This window comes from Euleptes europaea, chromosome 3 (assembly GCF_029931775.1).
Source record: "Euleptes europaea isolate rEulEur1 chromosome 3, rEulEur1.hap1, whole genome shotgun sequence".
Lineage (NCBI taxonomy): Eukaryota > Metazoa > Chordata > Lepidosauria > Squamata > Sphaerodactylidae > Euleptes > Euleptes europaea.
The window spans coordinates 88,967,427-88,975,851 of record NC_079314.1 but is presented as its reverse complement, the minus strand read 5'-3'; positions in this window follow the sequence as shown (position 1 = coordinate 88,975,851).

Sequence of the window (8,425 nt, the reverse complement as noted above, 5' to 3'; positions counted from 1 at the left end):
AAGGAAGTATCAAACCAGCTTACAATCACCTTCCCTCCCCACAACAGACACCCTGTGAGGTAAGTGGGGCTGAGAGAGCTCTAAGAGAGCTGTGACTAGCCCAAGCTCACCCAGCTGGCTTCAAGTGTAGGAGTGAGGAAACCAACCCGGTTCATCAGATTAGCCTCCACCGCTCATGTGTAGGAGTGGGGAATCAAACCTGATTCTCCAGATTAGAGTCCACCGCTCCAAACCACCGCTCTTAACCACTACACCATGCTGGCTCAAAGACCAGCTCTCAAGAATAGACTAGGGGTGTTGGAGGTTTTCATAGAACTTTTAGGACTACTGCTTTTTTTTTAGTTTAAAAAATGTCTGTAAGCCATTTAGAGCTTAAAGGATGGAGTGGAATATAAAACAAACAAATAAATAGGGGGGGAGCAGATGGCAAAAGGTACAGAGTCTTCTTTGTAATAACTTCTGCAACCATACTGAATCCTTTTGGAAATCAGCTCAGATTTTTATGTATTTGTGCATTATTCACTCTGTGGTGAGTAGCTTACTGGTTTAACTGACCCTGTATTTCAAATCCTAACCAGAAGCATTAAACAGCAATGCATTACTCAGCATTGCAAATTGCTGCTTCCAAGTCTCTGCTCATGAGCATCATTTTACTCCATCTTGTACACATATCTACCCAGATGAGATTTAGCCACCTGGTTGCCATCTAAATGTCCTTTTCCTTCATGTTTTCTGCTTTTTATACTTCAAAGCAACAACATTTAATGTCACTATGTTGTGCTGATCTGGTATTAATTTGGTGATGAGCAAAAATGCCCCCCCTTAACTTTTATTCTCTTTCCTTCCACCCCAAAAAGCTGCATTTGAGCCATTGGTATATGATGTGATCTGTGTCTAGTCCAAGACAGCTTGAAGACAGTCTGGTAAGACAGTTAAGGTATATATTGGTTTTGGACATATTAAATGCTAGGAGATCCAGGTTGAAATCCCCATTCAGCCACAAAATTTTATAGTGCTTTCAGCAACGCTATTTTTTCAGCTTATCCTATCTGGCAAAGGTTGTTAGATTAAGAAAGAATTATGAAACATTTTATACACAGCAGAGGGCTATGAATAAAAACAGCACTGTTTTTTTAGCAGCTCTGGAACTCTGGTCTGCACCCTAACCTGAAACATGTGGGCATAGCTGTAGATTTACTAAGTGGTAAATCTGTACATGCTTGGAGGCACACTGATATTCCTTTGAATGTTCCAGGATTTGAAAAATTAAAGACATAATCCACATAATTCCTTTATTAGGACCAGCCCAATGACACTTAACAGCATACAAGCTTTTGAGTTCCCCAAAACTGTTCATCAGGTCAGATGTTACAAAATAAAAAAAGGGGGGGGGGAAACAGATTTTAAACAGACTTGAGCCCTTCTTGGAAAACAGATTCCAGGCCCCGAGGCTTAGCTCCAGTGTAACTGACTTGTATAAGTTTGTTGTGTTGTGATTTTTTTTCACTACTATTGTGTATCCATTTATATATTCACAATATTTGCATAAAGTGGTTAATTAATAGGTTTTCTATTCCCAGAGCTTTGTGTGGCCAGCAAAAAGTTCCCTCTGGGAGTTTCAAACTTGTATGTCCTAAAATATTTTGTCCCAGATGTGCAGTTCCAGAATGGGAGAGTGGGCTTCTCGGGACGGGTGGGGGGAGCGGTGTTTCCTGGAACTGTCAGTGTCTCCAAGGAAGAATCCCTTTTTTAAAAGATTTATAGCTGCTCACAAGGGATGGACACGTGCCAGCTAAACTGTAGCAAATCTAGCCGCCACGTGAGCCCTTGGAAGGTTCGGCTTGTTCTCCTGATTAGATGTCTGTCTTCAGCTTTGACACAAGGTTTGGCACACCCGCAAGCCAAAAGGAGTTTCTTCTTTCCTTTTACCTTTGCAGGGTGGGAGGGGGTAGGCAATAGGCTTACTTGCGCCGGGCTGTGAACCTACAGGTGAGGCCTCTAAGCAGCAAACCGTTTGTAGAAGAAGGCTTGCATCAAGAGTGCCAAGGAGGAAATGCCGAGGCTTGTTATGCAGCGTGACTGGGGAAAGGGACTGCTGCTTGAAAGACGCTTTGGCTGAAACAGGGCTGCTGCAGATTTGTCAGGGGCCACACAAATCTTATTAAACATTGAATGAAACATTGCCTGCATCTCTAGGTATGCTGACTATTCCAGGGTATAGAACAGGCAGGGTCGGTGCTACCATTAGGCGAACTAGGCGGTTGCCTAGGGCGCAGACCTCAGAGGGGTGCAGAACTGGCCTGAGGCGCACAGTTTTAAGCAGGTTAGTTTCTTGGGGGGGGAAATGCAACTGACAATTTATATTTCTTATTTTAAGGTAAGTATTACCGCAGTGCTATGGAATATCATTAATTACATCTTATAAAAAGTTTTGTGCTTTTACTTTTTCTACAAGACATCTGAGGAACTGCATCTGGAAAACATAATATGTCTGATTATACAGGCTTTACTGCCTTGATGATATTAGCAACTCATCGATCTCTCTCTCATGCACTGCCTATTTGCATGTTTAGAACAAGGGACTCCTGATTACTGCGGAATTGTCTTTATAGCATAGCACACATCAGTAGTTTCATCCAAAGTCTGGTCAAGTGGATTTCTACCTATCCCTTGGAATTAGCAGCGTGGAATGTACAGCACCCACTGATCGTAGAAGTAGGGTTTTCTGCATCACTGACACATTCAAAGGAATGTGCTGAAATACGTGGAAAAACTGGAGGGGGAGTTTATCAGACAAAGTGTACCCTTTAATGGAAGCTTCACTACAGCTGTTGCAAGACATCCTGAAATTGCTGGTCATTACCATGTACACGATAAAACTTGTAAACATTGGCATGGACATGATTCTTATTCAGCATAGATTGTTCCCTGTGCTTTTCAACGCACTGCATTGTATCACTGGTCAAACATATTAAGCCTTCCTAAAATTACTGAGTTATCAAACATCTCCTCTTAGATCCAGTTTCCATTGTTTAATCTCTTTCTATACTTGCCAAACATTTGTAAGATTTAACATAGTTTCGAAATAATCAGCATTGTGCCTGCAAGCTTTTCCCTCTCTTCATTCAATGCTTAGTTACTTCTCAGTCTTTATTGGGCTTTAGTCACAAACTGTTATAACTGAATGGTAAATAATTTGTGCCCTGACCTGGTTAGCCCAGACTAGCCCAGTCTCGTCAGATCTCAGAAGCAGGGTCAGCCCTGGTCAGTATTTGGGAGACCACCAAGGAATACCAGGGTCGTGATGTGGAGGCAGGCAATGTGAAACCACCTCTTGCCTTGGAAACCCTATGGGGTGGCCATAAGTCAGCTGTGACTTGACAGCAATCTATATTATAATATATATATGTGCACGAACAGCACCTATTGAAGAGGACTTCCACAACACAGGTGTGACGGACAGGAGGCTGTCCTGCCCCTGAAGGGAAAATCAGCCACTCGGATAAGCCCATAGGAGTGCTGCTCCAGCATCCAATCACCATCTAAGGAAGAGGGATCACAGAAGAAGAGAGAGATGAGTTCTGCCTCCGGGAGAGAGCAGTGACAGCTCCGGTCTGGCTCAAGGAAAAGAGCAGAGTGAAGGGCAGCTCTGCCTTGTAGTGTGGTAGAGCGGTTTAGCTCTATCTCTGGGTTCGCTGCCGTGCTCAATTGTTAGGCCTGTCTCCAATGATGAGCAGCACACCTCGGACAATTTAGTCTGACTCCGGGGAAAGGGCAGGCTGGTGTGGGTGGAATCCTATGTGAGAGAGAGAAGCCAGCCTAGTGGCTAGTCAATAATAGTCTATTTGTGCTTGAAAGCATTGTAGAAAAGTCGAACTACTTTCTGAAGTCATAACCAGTTTAAACTTTTGGGCCTCAGCCAGGATTCTACTTTGTCTATCTGGAGACCTGTGCTGCTGGTTTGTTCCTTTAAACCAACCTGTAAATAAAGAAATCTTTTAGTTGTTTATTGAGATCACGGAGACTGAATTAATATATAATCTCCTTATGCACCACAAAACTTACCTCACAGCAGTGAACCCAAAGCCTATACACTTGCTACCTGTAGAACACCTGGAAACTGAGGAAAGGTATATAGTTCAAAATGAACCTAGACCCCCAAAAATCTTAGGAGGCTGTATGACCCCTCAGTAGGAAAAAAAAGGCTTCTCACAACAGGTTTTTCCGTTGCAGGTATGTTGCAGCCCATTTTGAATCAGTGTGGATCCTTTAGCATTGAATTTGAATAATTTGATAATCCAAGCTGTTTCTATGATCCTGAACAATTCACTCAATTAACTGAAGGACTACATATTGTTTCATAACTCTAGATGTTAGCCCTTTGTACATCTGTTCTTCATAATGAGGCTAGATTAACTGTTTAGCATATTTGACAAAGAGTTTCTCTTGATCTTTCCATTAATTTCTTTTTGGATTTGTTACACGTTATATTGCACAAAATTATTTCAATTTAGGTACCAACTTTATTATTGGATTAATAGGTGTAGCTATGAGTCATCTGGTGGCACCAAGTGCAGCTAATTTATATATGGAGTTAGAATGTAAGGCCATCTTGAACTCCTTTGTCAATCGATTTCATAAGAATTTCATGTATTATGAATACCATTTTATTGTCTTTTCAGACACTTGGGTTCTAGATTTTTAAGCAGATCAGTTCTGTTAAGCAACACACAATTCACATGTCATAATAGTGGAGTCTAGTGGTACCTCAGAAACTAACAAAATGTATTCCATCATAAGTGAATCACAGTTCACCTGAAGATGAACAAATGTGGGACTACTTTCTATGTTAAAGCATATTCTACATCTATGCATAAAGATTCTATTCATTATGACAGCTGTCATGCAAACCACTTTACTTGATACCTTTTCATCCTGCCAGTACTTACAACTGAAGAGAAGTTGATGCTGATAAGTTTCCCCCTGAACTCTAGCATGAACAGGGTGATTAACTGAGCAATCCTAAACAAAGTTATACCCTGGTAAATCCATGGATTTAGAAGGATGACATTCAGTTTAGGACTGCACTTTTATTGATCTAGAGCAAGAGCCATTCTAACTAACAGAATTAATCTTTCAGATAGCCCTTTGACAAGCAGGTGTCAGACTCCAGGACCTCATTGCATCTCAGGAATAATAAACTTCGCTCCAGACGTTACAAAGAGTTTAAAAGTTTTATTAAGAAAGCAAACGAGTTCAGTGGTCTATACAACTTAAGGTTAGAATAACGACAGGGATTTTACAGATCAGCTTTATAGGATGCACACACTAGAACTGTTTACACGTAATGGCTTTGAAATGCAAAACATCAGAGTTCTCTCAAACTTCAAGAGAGAGAGGGTTCCAGCAAAATCACACCTTGAGATCAGAGCAGATTTACAATAGGAAGGCTACTTTGAAATGGAGACATCGGAGCCTCTGGCCACAGCACCTTTCTCCCAAACTGAAGAGACTTTCCCACGGGACCAGAAGGTGGGGGGTGGAGGACACGGAGCTTGCTTTCCGGGGCTCGATTGCGTGCCCTCACTGACAGCAGGGCACATCAATTTTGGTCCCTGGAATTTACTCAGCTTTCTTATGATACAGAATTAATTAGGTTACTTATAAACATGGCACCTAGTACAGGTTGTTCCAGGATGCCCAATTGATCTTTGACAATATAGATTCTGCAACAACTTCTATTATTTCACACTGTGATATGTATATTTATCTTTTCTGGCTTGGTCCTTGTTTTTCTTTTCACATAAACTGATGTAACCTGTGCTTTTGCAACAAACAGGAAAAGGTGAATATGTCTAAGTAAGACCCACCATAAAAATGAAAGAAAAATTATACTAAAAATTATACCAAGAATTATACCAAGAATTCAATATAAATTACATACAGTTGTGAAAAATACATTTTGCAAGATAAACACAGATTATATAAAATCCATTCAACTTGTATTTGTTATAACAATTTACTAAATTAACCAAAAGTTAACCTAATTGTGTTGCCTTTAGGATAAATCAGAGCACACTACTGATAGTGGTAAAATGTATCTATCCATTACATTTTATTCTGCCTTGTCTCTTAGGAGTTCAGGGGCTATGTAGGTCCCGCCCTTCTATATCACGAGTTTGAGTAACATAACTGTTTTTGTTTTTGAAAGAACAGTTTATACACAGTACAAGTTTTGCCAAAGTGGCAACAATTATTTTGGATAAATTGCACTTTGATTTCAAGAGATATAGTAATTCTCGTTTACTGCATCTTTACACAGGGACCTAATTTTAAAATACTACCCAAGTCCTCCTGGCTCTGGCTTCTTTTGTACAGTTTGATGAACTGCCGAAAGTAGTAAAGTCCACAAGCAACCAATAAACAGGGATGAAGGATTTTTAAAAGGTTTCAATAATCCTTTGCCCAGACATATGAAGCATACAGTGTTTAGCAAATAAGACCACAAATGAGCCAAAGTTGCCATAGTGGAATTTCCCTTTTGTTTCCTCGAGGTGGAACTAAGTCGTATGCAGATTACGCAGAAATATACTAAGTTCAGTAGCGTTTACTCACTCAAGAGTAAGTGCTGATAAGGTTGCAGCTTAACAATGCTACCCTAAATAGAGCTGTACCTTTCTAAGCCTATTTTTTTAGGATTGCAGTGTAAAGTGTAAATTTGATGCTTGCTTATACCGAAATTGAACTCAGTGGGATTTACTTCCACATATATATTGCCAAGACCTGGATGGCCCAGGCTAGCCTGGTTTTGTCAAACCTTGTAAGCAAGGAAGGTTGGCCCTGGTTAGTACTTGGATGGGAGACCACCAAGGAAGTCCAGGGTTGCTATGCAGAGATAGGCAAACCACCTCTGAATATCTCCTGCCTTCAACACCCCATAGGGATGCCATAAATTGGCTGTGACTTGATGGTACTTCCCACCACCACCATATATTGAGGGTCAGATTGTAACCAAATTCACTAACCAGATCTATTTAAAAAACAACAACACCACAAAGCCATTTTGATAAATTGTTTAGAAAGGTTCCTGAAAATCTTGCAACAGATTGTTTGCTCCTGTCACAGGGAAAGAGAAGCCAGTTTACAGTCCTGATATTTTCTACGCCCACAGACACACAACCCTGTTCCAACAGCATGGCGCGTCATTTTCATCCACCAGAACTGACACCACGTTTGTAAGAAGCGATTGTGGCTCCAGGCGAGAGATCATTTTCAGTGGGGAAAAATCAATTCAGCCTGCAGAAAAGAAATCTCTTGTTTCTGTCCCCAGACATCTTTAGTGAATGCATTAGGTAACTACTAGCGTGGAGTCTGACCCACACTTGACCCGAAATAGAATTATGATGGTGGTATTTAGGGCCACCTAAACTGAGAACTTTGATCCTAGGGGTCATCATGACCCCCACACCAGAGACCAGCAGATTAATAGTGCCACTCTGAAAACAGGTACACCTTTCCAAATCAATTTTAATCCATGGGTTTGGAAGCACAGTAACTCCGTTTAGAATTGCGCAGTCAAACAAACAAACAAACGGGCCCCCAGCTATTCTTCAGGACGACGGACAAATGAGAAGTGTCGACTAAGGGGTCCGTCCCAAACGCCAACTGCACATCCTTCCGTCAAATGGTCAGTGTAATTTCACTGGGAAAGACAGTCATGCTAGGAAAAGTGGAGGGCAGCAGGAAAAGCCTGACCTGGATGGGCCAGGCTAGTCTGATCTCGTCAGATCTCAGAAGCTAAGCAGGGTCAGCCGTGGTTAGCATTTGGATGGGAGACCACCAAGGAATACCAGGGTTGCTGTGCAGAGGAAGGCACTGGCAAACCACCTCTGTTACTCTCTTGCCATGAAAACCCCCCCAAAAGGGGTCGCCATAAGTCGGCTGCGACTTGACGGCACTTTACACACACACACAGCAGGAAAAGAGGAAGACCCAATAAGAGGTGGACTGACTCAAGAAAGGAAGCCACAGCCCTCCATTTGCAAGACCTGAGCAAGGCTGTGCAAGACAGGACATTTTGGAGGGCTTTCATTCATAGGGTCGCCAAGAGTCGGAAGCGGCTTGACGGCACTTCACGCGCACGCACACAATTTGCAAAGCCATTCCGCAGAAACATGCAGCAGGGGGGGGAAAAGCGCGCGCGTAAGGAAGTCTCCCGCGGCAGAGTCCCTGCTCTCCGATCCGATCTCTTTCGCCTGCGAGCTGGCGCCGTCGACCGCCGTCTGCCGTCCATCCGACCCCGCGCTTGTGGCCCGCCTGCCTCCCCGCGCTCGCTTCCTCTGCAGACCTGGGCAAAGGGCCCCCCCCCGGCCCCGCGGCTGAAAGAAAGAGGCCCCGCCAACTTCTCCGGCGCGCTCCGTCCGGC